The sequence below is a fragment of the Cyanistes caeruleus genome, chromosome 14 (genome assembly GCF_971803275.1).
Source record: "Cyanistes caeruleus chromosome 14, bCyaCae1.hap1.1, whole genome shotgun sequence".
NCBI lineage: Eukaryota > Metazoa > Chordata > Aves > Passeriformes > Paridae > Cyanistes > Cyanistes caeruleus.
Window position 1 is genome coordinate 19438374 of NC_141714.1, and position 23825 is coordinate 19462198.

The following is a 23825-nucleotide window of genomic DNA, read 5'->3' on the forward strand; positions in this document are numbered from 1 at the left end:
AATTGTAGAACTGATTGGTTGGTATCCTTGCACCCCTGGAAATGTGTGAGATTTAATTGTTTCAAGGCAATTGTTTTTAGAACAATATACATTTGTGGCAATCATAGATGTGTTCAGCTGCACTAGGATAAGTTAAATAATGTTTTCATCTGCTTTTTTGGTGCCTTTTTGTGATAACAGCAATTGGGGAGTTTCTCAGAATAAATTGGAATCCACCATCATGATTAACATGAGATTTAAAGTGTCATTATCTTCTGACTTAGCCTGGCCATGATTTTGCCCCGTGTTTCTCAGGCTGGAGAGACACAGAGCAGAGAATTTGGGGAAATTGGGTTTTATACAATAAAATCATTGTAGTATGGGCTCAAATGCAAAACCTCACAATGTGAATGTGCCACGAAGGGAACCTGCTCCCCTGTGCCATTACCTTTATGCCCCAGGAAAGTTGGTAGAGCCCCTTTTACATCTGGGCATCAAAGCTTTAGAAGCTCCAACCTTCAACATTTTAATTCAGCCGGTTTAAATAATGCTCCTGACATACAAAGATCAGCTCCAACTTTCCTGAGGAGAAACTGTATTTTCTGGTGTCTGCTAAGCTGTGTGTCATGAGTTTCTGTAATAACTACCAGGGATTAGGTTAATAGCATTACAGCTGGAAGTGTTACTCGTGGCTTTGTGAGAGACCTGTTTACAATTTACAAGGTTGGAGTGATTAGCAGTGCAGATGCAGGCTCTGCTGGTTACAAAAGCTTCTGTTGGCTGGGAAGCATAGTGGATTCATATTTATGGAAGGAAAATACAGTATTTTACAGTAAAAAGTGTTGCTGGGTGTGGAGAATCTTGGCCTCGTTAGGGAGCTATTCACAGATAGAACAGATCCTTAAATCAGATGAAAATAGCCGCTGATGACACACTGCCAGGATTTCCCCCATTCCCTGGGATAGTGCATTCCAGAAATCCTGGGATGAGCTGGTTCTGAGAGCACCTGAGTGGCAAATCCCTGTAACCCCCACGGTGAGGGTGAGTCAGGACAAAACTTGCTGTGATGAAGCGTGGCTGAGAGCCTGGCAGTGACTGCAGGGGTGCTTGGGAGAGGAGCTGTGGCCATCCTTCACTCAGCCAGTGCACACAGCAGGAACGTGGTGATGCCTGATAATGGAGTAGAACTTGCCCAGGTAATCTCAATTTCCACTGAGCTACACCTGTACAGGCAGACACTTCTGTTCTGCACATCTTCACACCTGCACTGGGTCCCAGTCCATGGGGTCTTTCCTCCAGCAACTTGATCTGACACTGCTTTCATGAAAAATGGTGATTTAGACACCACCATGCCATCATGTAAACTATTACTAGTTATTTATTACTGCTGAAAATTCAGATTTTCTGATCTAAAACTTCAAATCCAGTTAAATTGGAGGTTGGAACCGGGTGATCTTTAGGATTCCTTCCAACCCAAGCCATTCTGTGATTCTAAGCAAGATTATTGCATAGTTGACAAGCTGATAACACAAAGGAGTGAATTCTGACAGTTTTTATACCGATCTCCCTCCTTAAAGTTGCTGGCACTGGTGTCCATGGCCTTGATGCCTGTGCCTGACACCACCAGAGGCCACCAAATGCTGCCCTTCCCTCGGTGGGCTCTGTCAGCTCTCTCTGCTTTGGTGTTCTCTGCTCCTGAGCACTTTCCAGAGATGGACATTTTCCCTCAGTGTCTGTGAAATGGAGCACTACCAATTCACAGCGACTGTTCCACGGGAAAGAGCGATTAAGCTCTGACCACGGTGGTGGAAAGCCTTGTGTCTCATTTAATTCCCTTTCTGCTGCATTTTTCTTAAAGATATCTTACTAGCTGCAGCTTTCTATAGATAAACAGGCACCGTGCTGGAGAATTTCACACTCAGAGTGAAGCCTACAAAATTTGCATTTGTCAAATTTTACAATGAGGTGGAAAAATGTCACTCTTTACCAGGAACAAACTTTGAGGCATAATTGCTTGTAAGCAAAGCAGATATCAAATTTGTTTGGTCACGAGTTAAATCCCACTTTGGTTTTTGCAGAGGGCAGCCCCCCAAAAATGTCTGCTGGCATTTGTTGGGGGTTTGATACCATCTGAAAATGCTGATGGTACATGATGTGACTAATAGGATGGCAGGGCTCCTGAATCATCCTCACACACAGCCTGTCTCCTCCCAGACTTCTGTACCTATCCAGCATTTTAATGTCAGCCTAAAATGTTTCCCAGTCGCCAGGGCAGCTGTGCAAATGGTGCTCCCTTCAACCATCCTGCCCCGCTGAACATTTGCAAAATAAATTGGGTCCTTCTGAAGAAGTTCAGCCTAAAGAGTGTCCTAAATTTATCCCCCAAGGTAGTAAAAGACTGCATTAGTTGGAATTTCAGCCCAGCTCTCCAGGAGGCTTCCTGTCACTGCTGCTGGGAAGCTCCCAAGCCAAATGGCAGCTGTGATTAGAAGCATGACAGGCAGTGACCCTGAGTTTGCTCTTGTAGCACAGGACTTAAAAATTGCTTCAGTGAACCTCAGAGGAAAATCAGATCACAGGAGAGACTCCTGCAAATTTGCCTAGAGGAACTGAGTTGTTTGGTTTGGTTTTGTTTTTAATTCTCTGCAGAATGTTATTTCTTCACGGAAAAAAGAGATAAAGACAGCGTTGTCCCAGGGAAAGGTGGCGGTGGCACAGGAGAGGGCAGTGGGGGGATGGAGGGGAATTACAAGTGCTTTTTGTTTGCTCAGATGTGTTGTGAGGGCTGCGTTGCTGATGCTTCTTGTGCCATATGGTGGAACAGCTGATGGTTAAATGCTGATGCTGAAACATGATGCTGACACAGCAGATGCTAAAACGTGATTGTGGCAAAGATGACAACAAAATGCTGAAGGTGAAACCCCAGTGCAGAAAATGGTGCTGATAAAATAGAAACTCTTGATGTTTGTCTGCTAGAAATTGTATTTCTGGAGCTGGCAGTAACTGTAGTAGCCCAGACAGAGTTTGGAAGGCCAGACTGGAGATGGGTGGGAAACCAGAAGAGTTCTCAGCTGTTTGTTAGTGGGCATAGAGAGGCAAATGTCTTGCTCTTTGCTCTACAGGGAAGGACACAAACCCTATAGGAAGAAGCAAATCCACAGTGAAACTGAGTTTCCAGCTCTCCCAGTCCAGCCAGCAGGCTCTGGGCTCAGCCCTGTGCTGTTCTCACAGGCAGGAGAGGGGCTGGCTGCAGAGCAGCAGGTTCCCAGCTGGTCACACAGGAATAATGAGGTCATCCAGCACACACAGTCTGCTTGCTTGCTTGTCTCCTTTAGCATTTATGTATTTTTTATGGTTCTAAACACCGAGAACAAGAGTTTTAAACATTTAGTTGCAACAAAATGTGGTCTGGTGCTTTTTTTTTAGCAGGAAAAGCCATTCTGGGGTGTGCTTGCCTAAGTTTCTGAAGGATGGCTTTGACCTTATTAGCAGATATGCACCATGATCTTGTGAGGCACAGAAATGGCATTTTGTTTATTAAGTACCCGAGTTGCTCTAGAAAACTGAGGTAATTTAAAAAACTGGAAGAGGGCCAAATAACTTAAGTGGCAATATAAAAGTTACAAGAAGATGTATTTTCAGAATTAAATATTCTCCAGTCCGATGGTCTGTGCCCTCAGAAAATCCAGGGTAAATTGATGCCAGAATGCTGCTCAGGAAAAGCTGCTCTTGTTTCCTGCAGCCCACATCGTGTTCTGCATCGTGGATGGTTGACAGAATGGAGATTGAATTGTAGAACACAAAATTCCTACTATGAAAATGCTTTGTAATTGTTTCAGTAGGCATTTACTCGTGAAAGGTCTTGCAGTGTGCATGGGGAAAGGGCACGGGGAAAGTTTGACCAGCAGCATGTGCTTATCTGGAAAGGGGGAAGGGCAAATACTGAGGGTGTTCAGGCTGTGAAATTGGATTCAAACCCTCACACTATAGCTGCCTTTGAATGTCCTGGTGTGAGCTTTGCTGGTTTGTCTGCAGCTCACTGTGCCTGGGCAAGGCACAGAGATTTGTCTGTGGAACATCTGCTGCAGGTTCTGGGGAAGCTGGGGAGCTCAGACAGCCCCGAGGGTGCTCCTGCAGCACAGAGGGCTCGGGGACAGGGTGAGATGTGCCAGTGACACCTGATGGGAAGGGCTCAGACGTGGCTGGGAGAGCAGCAGTCAATGGCTAACCACTGATCCTTGGTGTGGGCTCAGACACCTGAGAGCACCGGGCTGTGTGGGAGCAGCTGAGGAGAGCCAGGACCTGTGGGGGACCCTCTGCAGCCCCAGTCCCTCAGACACCCTGGACTTTCCAAAAGCACAGCCTGCCAGTGCCTGGCACAATTCTCCCTTCCCAGGAGCTCCCTACCCCTGCACAGGAGGAATTGTCCCTTCCCAGGAGTTCCCTGCACAGGACATTTGTCCCTTCCCAAGAGTTCCCTGCACAGGACATTTGTCCCTTCCCAAGAGTTCCCTGCACAGGACATTTGTCCCTTCCCAGGAGTTCCCTGCCCAGGACAGCTGTGCCAAAAAGCCACTGCAGGGTCACTGTGATGAGCACCCAGGTGGGAAAGCAGAGCAAGAGCTGCTGCCAGAGCCTTTGGCTCTGCCTTGTGCAGCACATCTCTGGTTAAATAGCTGCTCTAGTTCAAGGCTGGGGATTCAGAATCCTTCGGGGGTCTTTGTTTTGAGGAAGAGGACTCAGCAATTCTGCCCCAGGCTCTGCCTCAGCACACTTGGTCCTGAGAGGGATGTTTCCAGTTCTCTCACTGGAGAGGTGAGCAGCTTGGGCATCCCCTGGCTGGCTGGGAGGAACTTTGGGGAATCAAATGCCAGCTGTGAGTAGGAGTGCAGGGTTTATGGGCTGCTACTCCTCCTGTCTGAGGTAATGAACTCTATCAGATAATGTCAGTACTGGAAGTGGGTTGATAGAAGCAAGACACAGGAGCTGGTCTAGATCTCAACTCCAGACAGGTGTGTGGGAAAGCACAAAACACTTCTCTTTCCTCCAGTGAGAAACTTTCATTGTTGCACACTAAAACATGAAGGATTAATTAGTTATTTTACAGTAAATTGTAGCACTTGAGTTAATTCAGGTGAGCATTCACATCCAGCTCATACCTTTCCTGGTTCCAGGCTTGCAATCTCCTTCCTGGACCAAACCTTGCTTTGGAATTCTCCACGAGGTATTGCAGTGGCTGTTTTCCTTAATCAAAGTGACAAAAACATCCAAAAAAATGGTCACTATGGAATATGATCTAGGGTCCACCAACACCTGAGCCCAGGAAAGGAGCTCCAGCATCAAGTCAGTGCTGGCAATGAGTCAGAAGTCTCTAGCACAGAGCCTGGGGAAAGGAACATAATGGTTGTCCCTGGGAAAGTTCATTGCAGCGTGAAAGCTTATGGTTATCAGCTCCAGAAATGTTTTTGAAAAGTAATTTGCACCCCAGTGATTTGGGAAGAGGTTCAGTGTTTGGTACCTAATAAAGATAGCTGGCATGGAAGGGATGTTATTTTAATTATATCATGGTGATGACATTTTCAGGAAGGGATCCCACAGAGTTCTGACTGCAGACATTTCTATACTCACAGCACTTAAACAGCTGCCAAAGGGTTTCCATTAATAGGTTATTTGGATACAGTAGAGACAGGCTTATGCTGTGCTATCACTGCTCCACAGCCCTTCTTCCACTTCCTTGGCTTCCTTGGAAAGATGAGCCAGACAGATCTGGCCAGAGTGTGGGAACAGAGGTGGGAGAGCAGGGGGTGGGAGGCAGCAGCCCTGCACGGAGGGACTGACAGCCAAGCCCCGGGGATCAGCAGCCCCTGTCACCCCAGGGCAGCTGGCTGATCCAGCAGAGCTCTCCTGGAGCTGTGCTGGGACTGCAAACTCCACATGTCTTTGAATGAGGTGTCCCTGCCTGCTGCTGCTTCTGGAAACCGCAGCATTTGTGCTTTGCTGTCCCTGTGCCAGTGCCACTCACTGCCAGTGACCCTGGTGGCACTGGGACAGCTGAGGATCTTCCTCCGGGGCAGGAGCCAGGACCCCTCATCCCTGCCCTGGATGCATCCCAGGGGCGTGCTGGGCGGGGATTCTGGAATTCATTAATTTTAATGAATTAAATTTATAAGATTTTTAATTTTAATGAATTCTGGAGCCACACCAGTGCAAGGGGAGAATCAGGCCCAGCCACTCAACCTCTCACAAACACTTCTCCCAAATTTCTCATGGTGTTTCCCCAGCACAGCCTGGGTGAGGGAGGGATTCAGGGAGCACCTGGGGCTGGCAGAGCCTGCAGTGATCCCCAGCTCAGCTCAGCTGCTCACTCACATTGCTCAGAACCTTTGGCAAAAACATTTCCACCCCAATCACATTGCAGGGCTCTGTTTTATATCTGCTAGAGTCTCTAACCAACAAATCTTTATGGAAAAAAAAAAAACCTCTGTGTAAATCATCATCAATTTTTTTATTATTCATTAAAATAACATTAATCATAAACCTCTTTGGTATTCATGTGGATGTAATATGTAGTTCCAAAGGAATTATGGATTAAAGGGGACTTAAGCTCAGAACACTCAGTTCTCTATGAACATGCTGTGTTCATTATGTTAGATTTAGTGTGAACTATTTTCTTCAGTATTATTAGAAGGGAGTAATGGTTGAGTTTCGCATTTATTTGAAAGTGATTAAAGCAAAATTTTCACCTTGAATAAAACAGCAGCAACATATTAACAATTTTTATCATGCCCACAAAAGAAATCTCTTCTCAAAAGATTGGAAATAATCCTCTGAAATCTACCTGCAGCTGATTATATTAACCCATGTGAAATACACATTTCCACCTCCATGGATATATTTTTTTTAAACTTTACACTGTTGGGGTTGTTAATATCTCTGCTACTCACATGTACCTAGGGGTAATGTTAGGATCACTGCACATTCACTCTTCTGTTTCTGACTTCTGAAGGCCCTACATTAATATTCTAAGACTCATTACTGATGTAAAAACTAACTGGTTTATTGAACATTGCATGTCTGGCCTCATGTCTGCATAGTACTAATTAAAAATCATGAACTTCTTTACCAGCAGGAAGCTTTGTAAGATGCGGTGTGGATTTTTGGAGGATTTAATCCTGTTTCTGTGTGTATAAACCAGAGGGCATTTTCCAGGCACTCTTGTGTGCTTCAAGGTATAATTTAGAGAAATAATTCCAGGACGGGTATGCTGGGTTGGATTCTGCCCAAGCCACCATTTTTCACCCCAGTACAAGACAAAATAACTCTGGGTCTGACAGGAAACGAGCTCAGCCCGGGGATGGTGAAGGTCTGGATCACAGCAGACCTTGTTCCTGCCTTCCAGTTGGTGTCATTGAACTTTCCAAAGCATTCACCTCACCTGAAGGACAGAAAGTCCCCAGATGTCTGGAGGTCAGCTCGTATTTCACCCCAGCCTCTCCTGTCGGGGTGCAGATTTACACTGGGCCCTCTGTGAGACAGCAATAGGGCCACATTTTATCAGGATGTCTTTTCATTTGGTATTAGCCAAGTGTGTGTAATCCTAATTAAGAAATAAGTTAATCCTAATGTCAACTGGCATAAATCCTGTGAGGAGGAGTGTTTGCATTTACCAAGGGCTGCAATGTATTTGCTCGACTTTGGTCTCCGCGTCGTCCTTGTTCTTGTGCAGTCTAATCTGAGGTCAGGAGAATCATCAAATCAGAGAATGGTTTGGATTGGGGAGATCTTTAAAAGTCACCTAGTCCAGCTTTCACTAGTCCAGATTGCTCAAAGCTCCATCCAAGCTCCTGACCTTGAGCACCTCGAGGAGTTGGTCCCACTGTCCTTGTGAGCACTCAGCTTGTTCACTGGAGTGTCACAAAATGTCCTGTGCCTGCCTGGACCCTGCTTAGAGCCCCTCATCCGTCCTTGCCATCCACACTGCAACTTTTTGTGAGTTCTGGTAACTCTTGAGGGTTTTTTTTATTCTTTTCTGAGAGATGAAGTGCCAGAACTTGCAGCCTCTGCTCCTCTGGCTCGATGTTTGAATTGCCACAGCTGTGGCTGCACGGCTCAGCTTAGCTTCACACCATTGTTCAGAAAGGATAGGAAATAACACAAAGGCAGAATTAACCCCAATTAAATGCCAAATGATCCCTTCACCCTGCTTCTGAGCTTCAGTCTCTGGGCTGAGGGAACTCCAGGTTTCTCCAGGACAAGCCCCTTCCCCTGCTCTGTGCTGCTGCCAATGATTGCAGCCCAGTTCCCTCTTCCCAGTTCCTTGGAACCACTGAACACCTTCAGCTGGGGTGCCAGTCCCCCTGTGCATCCCTGACTTCAGACAGAAACCTGGCACCTGCCTTTTTCCACCCCCTGTCTGCCTTTGCACATGTGCCTAGAGGAGATCTGTACATTTTCTCAGAGAGATTTTGGGGTTGTTGTTTCAGACGTGGTTTTCTTGAGGACAAATCCAGCTTTCAAGTCATGATCCACTCCCTGTGTTACTGGGTAAAGTCACCTGGCTTCAGAGGCAGGGAGTCTGTGCCCTGAAGGATGGGATTTCATGGCTCTTTGAGGGTACAGGTGAGAAAAGAGCAGCCCCAGGAATGGCTGGGGGCAGGATATAGAGCTGGGGCACCCTTAGGGGGAAAACTGGGGAAAAAGCAGGGGAAAAAATCTCTTTAAAAATCTCTTTTTCTGTTTCTTCATGGCACATTGAAGTCTGGATTCTGTAAATATGCTTTTATGTAGAATAAAGATGGCTGTGTAAGGAAAGCTATAGCATTAAATACCTTCAAATAGTGCCTTCTTTAGTCTGTAGGGAACTTTTATCTGCAGGAGTCACAGCTCTCCTGCTAGAAATCAACCCCTTTATCTCCTTTTGTATGAAGAGTGGTGCAGGGGGGAGAGCAGAGTTTCTGCTGGCTCGGGTGGCATGCATCATTGTGCTTCTGAACCTCTCTGCTATTAATAATGAATTAGTCTCCACAACACAAATACAAGGCAAGGTGGTTAGTAGTGTCATTTTTGGTCTAAGAAATAAAAAAAATGGAAGAACTGAGAGGTGAAGAGAACTGGTCAGGATCTGCACCAGAAATTGGAAACTGAACAAAGGTTTTTGATGGGTGTTATGCTGATCCCCTAGCCAGTTTAAAAACTTCACATTTCTTTTATTACTAGCTTGCTCTGAAGAGTTTTTCTTCCTGTTCTATTCCTTTCTTTCTTTCTTTGCCTCCTGTCAGTGTAGCACAGAGATCCATGTAAGCACAGCTCCATGTTCCACCAAGAACACTGCAGGGCCTCAGGACACTCTGTATTTGCAGCATGTCATGCCATTTTGCAAGACAAAAGTCATATTGCTGTTACTGAAAACAGTAAGAAAAAACACAGTGCCCCGTAATGCATCAGTCCACGATGCTGGAACGTGCCTGTCCTCTTCTCATGACATCTGGCTGTTCTTTTGTTCCTGGTGTTTCCTTCTTTCCTTAGCATCAGATGCTGCTCAAAAAACTACTTGCTGTTTGTGCACAAGGGAAAGAAAACAGAGAAATGAAAGAGGTTTTCCACTGCAGGTTTTTCAGGAGTGTGGAAAGCTGCCAAAGGGAGCAGCCGCACACCCAGGGACTGGCGTGGCTGGTGCTGGTGCTGTGTAAGCTACCTGGTAAACTGAAGAGGATAATGCTAACTTTTTTTTCCAGAGGGATAAGAAGATTGGCAACATTAATTTTCAGCTGAATTAGCTCTTTTGATAAGAGTCCAGGAGAGAGTCTTGAAGCAATCTCGAAATCAGAGCAGCCGATGCTGCTTGGCTGTTCTGTAGCTCTGTTCAGAGACCCAGGAGCCCCATTGCCCTGCTCCGAGAGGGATCCTCGGGCTCTCCCTTCTGTTACAGCCTTTTAACCATGTGCTTCCACCACTTATTCATGTGTGTGTGGTGGCTGGGGAGCAGTGCTCACACAGCTTTGCTGCTCAGGATGAGCTCAGTCGGGCTCAGGCTGTTCCGCAGCATCCTGGGCAGAGCAGCAGCGCAGCCCAGGCAGGAGACATGAGCTGTCTGCACTCAAGTGAACCCCAATTTATGCCCTGAGGAGCTTGGCTGTTTCTGGAAGGTTTGGGATGGGGTTTCCCTTGAAGTAACAAAAAAGGCTCACATGCCCACTAGCTCCTGCGCACAGCCCTCTGCCTCCCTCCCGACACCGGCCCCTTTCAAGTGCTCCTCTCTGGGAGCAGATGTGTTCAACAGCAAAGGGAGCAGCTCTCCTTTCAGCCTCTAACCAGGGTGCAGGAGCTCTGCTCTGATTATCAGGAGAGGAAAAAATGCACCGAGGGAGCGAGAAGGCTGTTAGAGCCACAGGATCCTAGCACACCGAGAAAAAAGCATCCTGGATGAAGGGCTTTTACTGGGCACGGTGGGAATTTGCTGTAGGGAAAAGTAAATCTTGGGAGTAATTGGGTTGTGAGAGGGAGGAGGGGAAGAGCTGTGCTCCAGCCCCTGGCTCCCACACGGGGCTGGGGCTCTGCAGCCCCTCTGCAGCTCCCTGGCACAAGGGGTGTCCAGTGCCTTGCGGGGAAAGGTCCGTAATGAATAAACATCTTCATTTTAAATCACTGTAGGCTTCTGCTTTTGCATTTCATTTCCAAATGCAGATATCCAACTTCCAGTTTAGGCCCTCTGAAGTGTAGAAAAATAGAAGTATGCTGCAGAAGAGGGGGAGAAAAAAAAACTTTAGGAATTGCTAAAATGATGCAGAAAGAGAGAGACAAAATGACCTTTGCTTGGGCATCCAACAGTGCAAAGAAATTCTAAAGTAGTTTACTTTGAAGTACATTTCAGTCAGAGGGATTTTCTAGCAGTAAAATCAGGCACTTAGCAGGGATTGCATATAATTTCCACTCTATGCCAGTATAAAGCTTCAAACATAATGATTTTTTTTCCATTCAACACCAATAACTAAAGTCCTTGGTCATTAATAATGACTCATTCTTCACCTGTGCTATTTGAACTACATTTGTCATCTGTTACTAGCCTTTAAAAGAACTTAACCTGACTCCTCTTTTTGCCTCGTCTTTCAGTTTCTGAATCATTTTCTCTACAAATGACACATCTGAGAATTTGACATTTACATAGGACACTGATGTTAGAAGTGCTTTTAGTTTGCATTTGTCTTAATTTCAGGTGTTACTGTTATACACTACCGTGTTTCACCACATTCTTCAGCCTAATCCTCCCGTAGGAGTGGGAGGTCAGCAGTGGCAAAGGTTTGGGAGTGGGGACAGGGTGGATATGGTAATTCCAGCACCACAAGTGCCATACACAAGGTGAAAAAATTCACCTAGAAGGCAGCCAACCTGTCCAAAGGGCTCAGGGGATGTTTTACCAGAAAATCTGTAGCTGGCACCTGTAAAATGATAAGTGGAAACCTGAAAACATTTAGTGTGTAGCTGGGGCAGCCGAGCAGGAGCTGCTCCAGTGGCCAGTGAGGAGCTCCAGTGACCAGTGAGGAGCTTCAGTGACCAGTGAGGAGCCTCAGTGACCAGTGAGGAGCCTCAGTGACCAGTGAGGAGCTCCAGGGACCAGTGAGGAGCTCCAGTGACCAGTGAGGAGCCTCAGTGACCAGTGAGGAGCTCCAGTGACCAGTGAGGAGCCTCAGTGACCAGTGAGGAGCTTCAGTGACCAGTAAGGAGCTTCAGTGACCAGTGAGGAGCTCCAGTGACCAGTGAGGAGCTCCAGTGACCAGTGAGGAGCCTTAGTGACCAGTGAGGAGCCTCAGTGACCAGTGAGGAGCTCCAGGGACCAGTGAGGAGCTCCAGGGACCAGTGAGGAGCTCCAGTGACCAGTGAGGAGCCTCAGTGACCAGTGAGGAGCTCCAGTGACCAGTGAGGAGCTCCAGTGACCAGTTAGGAGCTCCAGGGAACAGTGAGGAGCTCCAGTGGCCAGTGAGGAGCCCCAGTGTCAGTGTGGGATCAGCAGGGCAGACACAGAGCCTGTGCTGCTCTCTTCCCTGCTCTGTGAACAGCCTGGCTAGGACAGGACACAAAAGCTGTTTCTCATCACATCCTGCATTATGCTTAGGGCTGAAGACTGGGTGAGCAGTGAGAGGCCAGCCCCTGCACCTGCTTTCTGCACATCTGTGTGAGCTGGCACCTCAGAAAAGCCCAGTCCTGCAGCTTAATCTTTTGTGGTGTCCTCACAAACAGCCAAATCCCCTGCTCTGGCCGCTTTCAAACCTATCTGTACAAGAAGAAATACTCCTGGCTAGAAACTTTGAGATTAACACAAATTCTGTTGGTATTCCTATGATTGTGCTGTTCAAAATTGCCATTATTGTGTGGTTCAGCCTGAGCAGAGCTCTCTGTTGTGCCAGGCACACAAAGCCAGCTCGGGTGCTGTGCCATAATGATGTTAACAAGGGAAATGAGCCCTGCTCCCACCAACATCTCTGCAAGTTCGTCACCGACCCCCGGGGCAGACAGAGCTGGGCCTTTTTTGGAATTCAAAAATAAACCAAAGCTGTAAAAACCAATATTTTCTTAAGGGAGTCATCCTTTTGTGTTTTCTTTCAGTGCCTGAAGTGCCTTTTGTAGAAAGGTTACTAACCTGCAACAGATGAAAGTTAAAAGAGCACGGTTCGAAGGCAAAGTAAAAGGTGGTTATGAATATATGGTTGGTAGGTTTATTTTTAGAAATGAAATAGGAAAGTCTTGAAAAAATAGGCAACTGGTGCAAAAGTACCTTAAATTGGAAGAACTTCATAGTCAAATATTTATGGCTCTCTTTGCAGAGTTTGAAAAATTAAATTATTAAAAGCAAATATTGTGGCAAATAGGTTCCCATCAATCTCAATAAAAGTTACATTTCACTATCACTGTCACATTATTACTTTTTTGCTTTCAGTCTTTCAAGATTGAAGAGAACAGTAACAAACTCCAGTAACAAATCAAAGCTTTTCAATGTAATTTACTTGGTGAGTAATTTCTAATTGATTCAGACTGATGGGGCTGCATAGTTTGATGTATTGCCGAAGTGAGAGATACTTTGGACGAAGTGAATTTATAAGCACCTCTTCTCCAAAGAAAAATGGCTGCTATATTTCATTTTGTCACTTTTAGCTGGAGCAATGTTCTTGTATACCTATCTGTGCGGAATTTCAAGGGGAAAAGGAAAAAAAAAAAATCAAAGCATGTACACCTGAGGGGAAAGGCAGCCCTGTCCCAGTGAGGAGCTGGGTCTGGCTCATGGGGAGCAGGACTCGAGGCGTGTTCATCCCGCAGCCGCAGCCTGGCGTGCTGCTCCCTCCCTCTCCCTTTCTATTGAAAGTGTAGTTGCTTGGCAACATAATTTAGTCACCTGCAGGTCAGGGTTCAGATCTTGTTAATGTCACTGTGAATTAGAAGGAGGAAATGACTTTGGGGGTTTTACAGCTTCTTTGTGACATTGCTGTTAACCAAGAGGTTCGTGTCCTGTGCTGGAAAGCCTTCGGTGGCTGCTTGTTTTCTCCGCGATTATTTCCGGACCTAGTCCTCAGAATTGCTCAGGTGGGGAAGGGAAAGGGGAATATGACAGAAGAGATGTAATTTGATATATACATTGTACATGTTAAAGGTCAGGAGCAGTGCTTTGCACCCAGTGACAAATTGCTCCATTTCAGGGCAACTTAAGCTCCAGACTTTGGAAAGAATTGCTCCAGTGTCCGCCCCACAGCACATTTAGGGAGGCTTTCGGGAGAGCAGAAGCAAGTTCCCCTGCCACTTTCTTCCCCACAGCAGAAATCCCTGAAGGCTGGTGCCTCAGGGGAGCAATCTAAAATTAGCAGCTACAAAATTCATCTTGAATTTTCACTCAGTGAGCTCTCACAAACCATCTGATTCTTCCTGCTGCAGCCTGGTGTAATAGGAGCATCAGTTTTCCCCAGCACCCTGCTCTGGTCAGGTTGGCTGAGTTTGCCAGGGAGGATCCAAGGCAGCAGAGCTGCTGCAGTGCCCGATGCTGGGAGATTTGCAGGGCCACTGAGGCTGGGGAAATGTGTGCTCTGAGCTTCCCTGCGATGATGCACACCCACCAGAGCTGCTCACCCTGCCAGGCTGGGCATTGCAGCACCTCAGAAAAACAAATCAGCTCTTTGCATCTTCTGCCTGTGAAGGAAAGGCTTTGCAGTTTTGATAGAAATATTTGTGTAGAACTGTCAGAAGAGCTTTTCCACTTCGTTGGCCTAACCAGCTGAAAGGAAAGCCATGTGTACTTATATCTAGCTATGTGTTGTTATTATTATGGCTGGAGATCCAAATTTGAACAATTGGTCCAAAATTGAATATTTCATTTTATTTCCAGGATAATAAACACGTCCTATTACAATTGCAAAATAACATGCTTAAAGCACAAGTGGAAGTCTCACTGAGAAATAAAAAGCCATAACTTTTCTCTCAGAAAAGAACGGAATTAAATATTTTGTGTGTATTAGGAAAAAATTCATCATTGTCTGAAGCCAAAACAGTTTTATCAAATTCAATCTGAACTCACGGGTGGCTATAATCTTACTAAAATAGCATTTCTTGGCAGGCTTGTTATTCACCAATTTTTTAGGCTGAATTCCCGTTTGATTTCCTGCTCAGGCCTTTCCCAGCCTGCGTGGAGCGCTGCCCTGCTGGGCCTCCCTCACACAGCCCCTCTGTGGGTGTGGGTGTCCCTGCCACAAACCCCACTAATCCCAGAGCCCTTTTCACGGCTGATTTGTGCTCTGGGCCTCATTAATCTTGTGCTGGGGTTGTTATTTGTGTGGTGTGGCAGGCCAGCCCTGACACACGACAGGCTGCCATGTGCTGGGCCTCAGCGCGGCCCTGCTGAAGGACGGGACAGGCCGGGATGGGCCGGAGCTGCAGCACGGGGGCTCCAGGGATGGGTTCTGTGTGATAATGGTTTTGTGTTAATACCTGAACCCCTACCCAGGTGACAGCCACCTGTCAAACAAGCTGCATGCGGATGCTTTGCTTGTGTAAACATTTGGGATTGTGTGGAAAAAGCCCCACTGTCAGCAGGTGCTTGCAAACGGGAATTAAAAACAGTGACCTGTAACAGCTGAACTGAAAAACTTCCTTGGAAAACTGTGTATTTTTGTTAGTGTGACTCCCCAAATAATTTCTTAGCTGGTTCTTTTACTGCCTCAGCTGAGATTCAGAACACATTCTTGACTCCAGCTCCTGCAAAAGCTTCAGTGGAGAAAACAATATTATGCAGCAGTTGTCCTAACATGTAAAACCTGAGTAATACTATAACCCATTGTTTACAGGGATTGGTGTGACAAGCATCAGTGATTCAGGTACAGCTTTTTAAAAACTGATGCTGGCAAAGGCCCAGTGCTGTAATGCCAGCTCACAGCAAGCTCTGCAGAGGGGACAGCAAAGCGCTGGCAAAAAGGGGAACTTTAGCAACTTTTCCATGTTTTTATTCAGAGCTGTGTGGGCAGGAGCAGCTATGTACAGCAAAAATGTGCTGGGTGTCACCTTCATGTGAATGAGCTCTGGAAAGACTTCAGGTTTATTGCCCAGCTCAGAGGTGCTGGCAGGACATCTGCCCTCAGGGCTGCTGGGGCTGAGGGTGCACAGCTACCAGAATGGCAGAGAAAACTGAGAGGGAATATTTCCTCCTGCCTTCTGGGCAGCACAGGCGCTGCAATTTTAGGCTGATGCCAGGATTTCTCAGTCTCTGCGTTGTGCCAATCTCCAGCAGCACCCTCAGTGTATGACAAATGCCAGTAAACATCAGGCTGCCTCAACCCACCACAAAGGTCACAAATTAAGAAGACCTGAATGTGGAAGATTAGTTTTGTTAATGATTTTTCCCCATCCCTCTCTTCCTTTTCCTCTAACAAATGACAGGGAGTTAGAGCTGGTAATAATACGGGAGGTGAAACTGAAAACTTGGAAACTTAATCCATGGATCTCAAAATGCCTTCTAGATGCTGACTGGCACCACTGGGTTTTTTTGTAAATTGGGGAAAAAGGAACAGCTTTAAACTGGTAGAGAGCAGATTTAGACTGGACATTAGGAAGGAATTGCCCCCTGGGAGGGTGGGCAGGGGCTGGCACAGCTGGGGCTGTCCCTGGATCCCCGGCAGTGCCCAAGGCCAGGCTGGACATTGGAGCTGGGAGCTCCTGGGACACTGGGACATGTCCCTGCCATGGCAGGGGTGGCAATGGATGGGCTGTGAGGTCCCTTCCAATTCTGTGAGTACATTAAAAAAAAAACATCGGCTATTTGGGGTTTAACCACAAAGTCCAGCATTTTCAAGCCACTAGAGATTTATGGGTTTAAATGAAAGGAATGGAGTATAGATTTTTAGAAGTCTTTCTGTATTGCTTTATCCATCATGTATTGTCTTAAAGACATCCAAACCTACTGGCCTCAGCTCTGCAAGACTGCCATGCCTAATGTTGGGGGCAAGGAACACAACTTGTATGAGGGCAGAAGTTCCTGGGTTTTGGTTTCTACATGTATCTAGTGCTTCAGGGCATCCAGAGTTAATGAAACCACATAAAAATGAAATGGTTTAAAACAAACTTCTCTGTAAAAGTTTCTTTTCTTTTTCTTTGTAAAGTTTGGACATGTACCTGTTTTGTTTTGTGTTGTGTTTTCCTTAGATAGTGAATCAACGGGGCTTGAAAAGAGCTGGATCTGTAGAGCTGTCAGCAGAATCTATAAAAGAGACTCTCTGGGAATCCCATCCAGTTCTCCACTTGCAGGCAAAAAGACGAGGAAAATAACACATCAAAACTCTATTCCTTAAATATTTCATACATAACGTCCAATGTTCCAGCTCTCTCAAGAATGCCAGAGAGTGGTACTTCCTTTAGTGTTTTATAGATGATACTTTAAAAACATCTGAAGGAAGTTTATACCTTGCATGAGATACCTATAGCAAACCATCTGACAGTCCATGTGTGAATCTGTTTCCTTAAAGGCAGAGAAAGGTAAAGCTGGGGCCTCTCTCTGCAACTCCTGATCATGATCTTTACAGGGCAGAGCTGTTCTTGAGCTTGTCTTTAGGGCTGAGATACATTCCAGTGGCAAAACCATGACCAAATCTCAGATGAATCTGTGATTTACAAGAACTGATTGAGCAAACAAATACCCTAAGCCTTCAGGAGGTAGAGTAGATTGAAAATGAATTGGATGTAAGGTTAATGACTTGGCAAAAAATGCAAATGTCACCTAGGAAGGCTGGCATCATGCCTCTGGTGTAATTATAAGTCCATAGTGATTGTACTTGTGAATGGCTGAAGCTAAATACAAGTTTGAAATATGGGATTCCTTCCTCACAAACTGGTAGAGAATAGAAAAACATAACCCTGCATTTTAGCTAAATTGGCAGCATAAATCCAGATTAAATCTTTCTGTATTTCTTAATTAACTGCAAAGTTGCTTTATGCAAATAGAGTTTGATGTACATATTTGTGTGATTGGCACAGAGATCAGCCGTGTCAACTTTAAGTAAACACGAGCATACGAATTCAAACAGCAAGATGTTTGCCCAGCAAGACAGCATCACTCTTGCAAACAGAAAATCATTTCTTCATCTTCGCCCAGAAAATCTTGTTTTCTAAGTGCCTTCTTTCACTAGGAGCCCTGCAGAGTCAGGTCTTAGTGCACCAAACAATTCTGTATGGATGCAATCAAGTATATTGTGAAGTACCTCGGTTCTACTTACTGGTACAAAGATCCCTGCGAGGTAAAGCCTTTGAGATCTGGCAGCCTCAGACAAAAAACAAACTATTCCAATTGCTACTCAGTTAGTAGACAAGATCTGCTCCAGAGAAAACCTTCTTATTTCCATTATTTGAATGAATCTGATGTGTCTGGGGGATGCTGGAGAGACACCAGTGCAGCTCCAAGTCCATTGTCCATATAAGTGAATTAAAGTTGTCTTTTGTCACTGTAAAGCCTCGGGGTGTGCTGGTCAGTGTGTGCATGACTGTGACTCTGGAATACTCCTCTGTCTTGAAGGAGGCACAAGGAGTAAGATGTGATTTCTGAGCTGTCCCAGCACGCGTAGGACAGGAGGGGTGAGGGTGGCAGAGCTTCAGGGGCAGGCGTGTGGCCCCTGGGGGCTCGGAGCAGCTTCAGAGCCCACAGGAGACAAGGAAGCCCTCAGAGCAGCAGCAGCAGAGCTAATTAAGGTGTTAATTCTCCTTGTACTCCCGTCTAGAACACAGTAGCTACTTGGAGCAAGCAAGAATTGGCAAAGGCTTTCAGTCACTGAAGGCTTTGATAAGATCCAAGCTCAAACTACTGAAGAGCTGGATGATGCAGGGAGTGTTAAAAAAGGTGCAAAGAGTTCCTGCCAAACACCTTTAATCATTCCATGCTCTCTGTTCTCACTCAAACTGTTTCCATGCTGACACGCTGGGTCAGGAGCCCAGCTGGGGATTTCTGTGGACAGACATCACAGCTCCACGCAGCGCAGAGACGGAGCGTGACTCACCTTGAAATAGAATCTTAAAACCAGCATTTCTCAGAAATTGTGTTGTCCTGTCCAGGCTGTGGCAGGCTGCAACAGAAGATGATCACTGCTGTGGGGAGCTGGTCTGCTGTGGAAGAACGGAGGAGATGAGAGTGTGCAGTGTTTTATGGATGGATTTTCTCCTTTGTGTCTGACTTCCAAGTGTGCCCATCCATCCCTTTGGAGAAAGGCTTGCAGGAGTGGAGCAGCCAGGAAGGAGGTGAAGGATCACTGTCTGCTGAAGCTCTTTCAGCTTTCTTTCTAAAACCCCGAGGGAGGCAGAGGGGAAGGTGATGTGAGATCAAAAGCAATAATGGAGGAGCATTTGCAGGGGTGATATTTTAAAAGATGAATTGTTTGGCTAGAGATTTTTTTTTCCTAATATCCAGCTGCAGAACTGAAATCCAAATGTACCTGGTCAGCACAGAGCATTGCAAACCTACAGTCCAGACACCCCAGACATTTCTTCCCTTTTCTTTTATTACCCTACCCAGAGCAGGAATGCTGCCCATAAACAAGCACACCCTTGCCAGCCTCTCACACACTTTTAAACCTCTTTATAGATTTGAGAATGCAGCATCCAAGAGCTTAAAGACACTATTGCTTCAGAAGGAAGGGAAAGCTGCCATCTGTCTCTTCCTTGCTTCTCACTCCAAGCAGCAGGAGAATACTTTTTTCTGACCCAGCTCTTCCCATCTTTTACCCCCTAAAGCATTAGTTAGAATGAAATGTCAGTGTGTTATTCCCATGGGAAAAATAAGGTAATTTATTTACATGCCTGTGTAGTGGAACAGCATGTTAGGGAGGGCAGCTAAGGCAGGGAGCACAGCCCGTGTCCCTGAAAGAACAGGCTGCTTATTGAGCACTGAAAGGGAGTAAAATAAAAATCTGCATTCCCCTTTACACGCAGCTTTGGGGAGGTGAAGTATTTTATGTTTAAGAGCCGTTTTGTCAGCTGGCTGGCAATGTGTTAAAGATGCTGAAATGCAGAGAGCAGGGCTGTGGTGACTTTTCCCCTAATCAAATGGCGTGGCAGGGAGAAAAGATGCAATCCTGAGGCTTTGAAATCCACAGAGCTGTGACAGCAGAGGCTGTGGTTTCACCTGTAGCTGAGAGCAAGACACGCCGTGTGCTGAATTCAGTGTATCTTTGTAAAAATCTCCAATTGCAGCAGCCTAACCCAGGCAAACAGGGTACTGCACTTCTGGGGGTGTTCCTACAGAGAAGGGATCGTATTCATCTCTGCTTTTTTTCACTTAGAGACTCTTGTAGTTACACAATGAAGTTTTTATTACTGTGAAAATCAAGTACCTATACAAAACTGCTTGGATTTCCACCGGACCAAGAGAGGTGGAATTTAAGAGGGGAAAACAGCTGAGTTTTTCTCATGATCTCTGCCATGGGGTCTTTTTCTGGTTTTTGCAACTGCACCGATGGCTTTTCTGGTTGTAGGTTCGGTCTTTTGGGGAACTCTTACCTGTGGTGTCAGAGAGAGCCACACCCAAGCCTTTGGCAATTCCCACCTCAAGCTTTACCCTCTAAATGCCAAAAACTGTCCTTTCAAAACAAAATCTTTAAAACCTGAAGGTGGGCTGATGGGAGATCAGGGGGTAAAGGCTCTCCTGAAACGTCTTCAAAGCCAAAATTGCCTTTGAAGTGGCAATAGAGGTACTGGTAAGGATGAGAAATATCTTTGAATTCAGGAGGTCGGTGGGTTGGAATTTAATATAAACAAGCAGCGAAGTTGGGCTTGCTGAGAGCTGCCAGTATTCTCCTGGTGCATGGGAAGGACAGGAATTGTTCTTTTCATACCTCGTTTACAAGTAACTGCAGCGACTCCACAAAGTCGCTACAACTCCCTAACACAAAGCAGAAAAAAGTACAAAGGAAAGAACAGGCTATTTTGTTGCTGGTTTTTAAACAGAAGTTCTCTGTAGGCAGAGTTCAGCTGCATCGGGGTGGAATCAAAGGGCCGATACCGAGGAATTTTTTTCACCTTCTGGAATTTGAATGTCTGGCTTTAGTGTCAGTTATCAACACTCTTTATTTACTGAACAATGCCTCGTATGAAGATAGCATGGTAATTTGGTATCTGCTTATGAAAAGCTCTTTTCTAAAGCAGTGGTACTACAATTTTCATCAGTTTTCACAGGGAACCTTTTGCCAGAACTTCAAAGAACTCTGTTCTTGAACAAACAGCCATTTGGAATAGACCTGTGTTTTCTATAAAGCCGGGAGAGGAAATTTGCAGTGAGAGGTGAAGATGAGCAGAGCAAATCTTGAGCCCTTTTGTGCCCAGTCCAAGCAGCACAGCTTTCTCCTTACTCCCCTTCTCAACACGCCAGAGCCACACTTTCCTCAGCAGCCAGCCTCAAAACACTGGGGCTCCTGAAATTATTTTCAGATCAGACCGAAAGGCAGTTTTCACACCTATCCTCGCTGTTTATTTGCTGCAGTGATGACAGGTCCATCCAGCGATGGAGTAAAAATGCGCTCAGCCCTTCCTGGTGAGACTGCGCTCATAACGCCGTGTCCTGCCGCGTGGTGAGGGCTCCTGCTCCTCTCCCAAATATCCCCATTATCCCTTTTGGATGTGGCACTCCAGGCGGATGGGAAGGCAGATGAGAGAGCCTCTTCTCTTCCCCAGAGGTGCCCCAAGCTCGCTGCACCGTGATGGAGAGGGAGCAGAGAGCAGAGCTCTGTCCCTGCTCTCAGGCAATGGGCCAAGCAGGGCAGCAGAGGTTTGAGAGGGGCCAGGTACAGAGCAAGGGGAGAGAAAAGGGATCACAGAGAAGAGAGAATAACAGGAGAATGAGCCGTGCAAAACTCTACGTGCTACAGCAGAGGAGGCTTTAAAAAAAATCCTTTGTGCCTGTTAAGATTTTTGTAAATCCCAGCTTGCTTGAACATGGGATCGTCCTTCAGGGAGCAGAGTGGCTGGCAGGGGAGGAGGTGCTTAGAAAAGTATCTTTTTACATTAATTCCTTGGATAGAAAGAAACTTGCTTGCAAAGGTATATTTTTAAAGATCTTCTTAGAGGCCTTATCAGCCAGAGCTCTATCTACAAGATGTGGAAACTGTAAGGATTTTTAATACTTTTACTCCGAGATTCGTTGTCAAGTGCCCACAAAGAGTTTAATAATCATTTATCCATCTCTCACCACGCTGTTGTGTTCTCCTGCAGGTACTTCTATCCTGGTGAATTGTCTCTGTGTTACCAAAGAACTGTTTTCCTTCTCCCAGAGCGCCGGGTGAGCCGCAGCAGCCCCAGGCTGCGTGACCCAGGGCTGTGTGTGACCCCAGTCCTGCTCTGCCACCCCTGTCCCTGGAGAGCTCTCCTCCTTCACTGCCCCCTTCTCACATGAGCACTCACCAAGGCTGCCCGGGATGTTCACAGACGAGCTCATTATGCAGCTGATATGAACAATCATTCTGCAAACCAGCCTGGGCCCGGCAGTCAAGTGGTGCTAAACTGCCCGTGATGGGCTGAATTCACGGCCACATCATTTCACTTCTGAATATCTGAGAAAGGCTGGCTGTATTAAAACCTTAACTTTGCACACCGCTAATCTTGGAACGAGCTGCTCAGGCAACCCTGACCCTGTGGTTTTCCAGATTTTCTGATTTCATCTTAGTTAAAGCCTTATTGCTGCAGCCCATCAGTGTGCGGTGTATCTAAGCTCCCTGCATATCAAAAAGGATCTGCACAAATTGCCAAGGAAAGAAGCGTTCAAGGGGCAGACTTTAAAAGGCATTTAGATGGTAGAGGGGCACACCGAGGGAAGAAATGATCAGAGGAATTACAAACTGACACATGTTTTGGAATTCTTGGTCTTAAAATTCCGCCCGAAGCTCCTTAATTACGGAACAGGTCCACAAGGAAAACTGTAACCTATTTCCCTTTGTTCAACTCTTTCTGGTTGGAAGGATTTATTAAGCCAATGTCAATATTCTTCCCATCAATTTTGGAATGTCTGACTCTTTGTTGAAACAAGCTATTAGCAGCAATAAAAAGACACAGGACTAGAATAATTTGTCTGGAGTTCTCTTGTGTGAAATATTCACAGTGGTGTGAAGAAGCCAGCAAGTAATATTATATTCTCAGCTTACTTGGGCTCACAGGTGGCAGCAAAATCAATTAACTACTTCTATCCATAGGAATTTATTGACTTTCACCCATTTTAGAAAGAAATGCAACTTTCAGTTGGTGAAGTTACCAAATGCTGGTCTCACCCAGTTTTTTGGTGTCTTGCCAGATGTTCTCTCCCCACCAACCTTGGCTGCACCTGGTTATTCTTTCCATTGTTGCAGATCCTCCACCAGTGCTGCAGATCATCCAGCCAGATGCTCATCTGAATTTGAATTTTTATTTGAATTTTCTCAAACTACTGGTTGGCTCTGCTACTTACCTCTGATTACTTTCTCACAAAGCTCAAGTCAGCAAAACTTGCAATGACTGGTGTGAATCTCATAATGGCAGGAGCAGTGGGAAAGTGTGTTTTTGCAGATAAGGCACCCCACACTTCTCATTTGACTCAGCACCATCCCTGCTCAGAGCCTGGCACTGCACCAGAGCAGAATGTGGGAGAAAAAGGCCAAGCTCTTAGAGCAGCCACATCAGTACCCATAAATTCAGGCAATCATTTCAAAGGGAGCTCAGCTAAACAAGCTGTCCCTTACCTTTTGTTCCTTTATAGATGTTTATGTTACTAATTAAGCCGTGGGTTTAGGTCTGCAGGGTAATGAAGCTCTTCCACCTGCTGATGTCAAAACATCTGACTGTTTGCTGCTCCTAGAAATAAAAGCAGGTAGCAGAGATGATGCAGTAATTGACCAGTTCCCTGCAAGAATTATTTCAGGGTGAGTGCTGGAGAGGCTGCACTGGTTTAGAAATTCAGAAATTATTTTTCCAGAGGCTTGTGGCTGGAATGTTTTCCTGAGAAGCCTCAGAGGCTGGAGGTGCTCCTCACTCTAGGTGTAGCATATTCTGAGCCTACAGCTGGGTGCTCATGGGGGAGCAGATTGTGTGTGTCTCTCCTGCATAGTCTAATTAAAATAACTTGCATACATATGTCAGTGTTCCCACTGAGTCTTGTGGTATTTAGTTAACTGGGTTTCATTTTGTTGAATGTAGAATGGGATAGGTTTGTGTTTCTAAGCTTTTGTACCTTACATAGTTTTAATTGAATATATAATGAGTGTTGTATTTAGGTAATTATTTGAACCCTATGGCAGTGACAAACTGAAACGCAGCACGCCCTGCTGTTCTGCTTTGTATTTGAATATTGCTGCTGGAGGGTTTTGAAGACCTCAAGC

General features: G+C 45.9%; 1 long non-coding RNA gene across 1 annotated transcript; it reads right to left on the bottom strand.

The window, feature by feature from the left end:
• Positions 1–6465: 6465 nt before the first annotated feature.
• LOC147650613 (uncharacterized) lies at positions 6466–22529 on the bottom strand. The gene is made up of 2 exons (XR_015276113.1): positions 13364–22529; positions 6466–10713 (listed from the first exon to the last, which is right to left on the bottom strand). It is a non-coding gene; the product is annotated as an uncharacterized LOC147650613 (long non-coding RNA).
• Positions 22530–23825: the final 1296 nt, after the last annotated feature.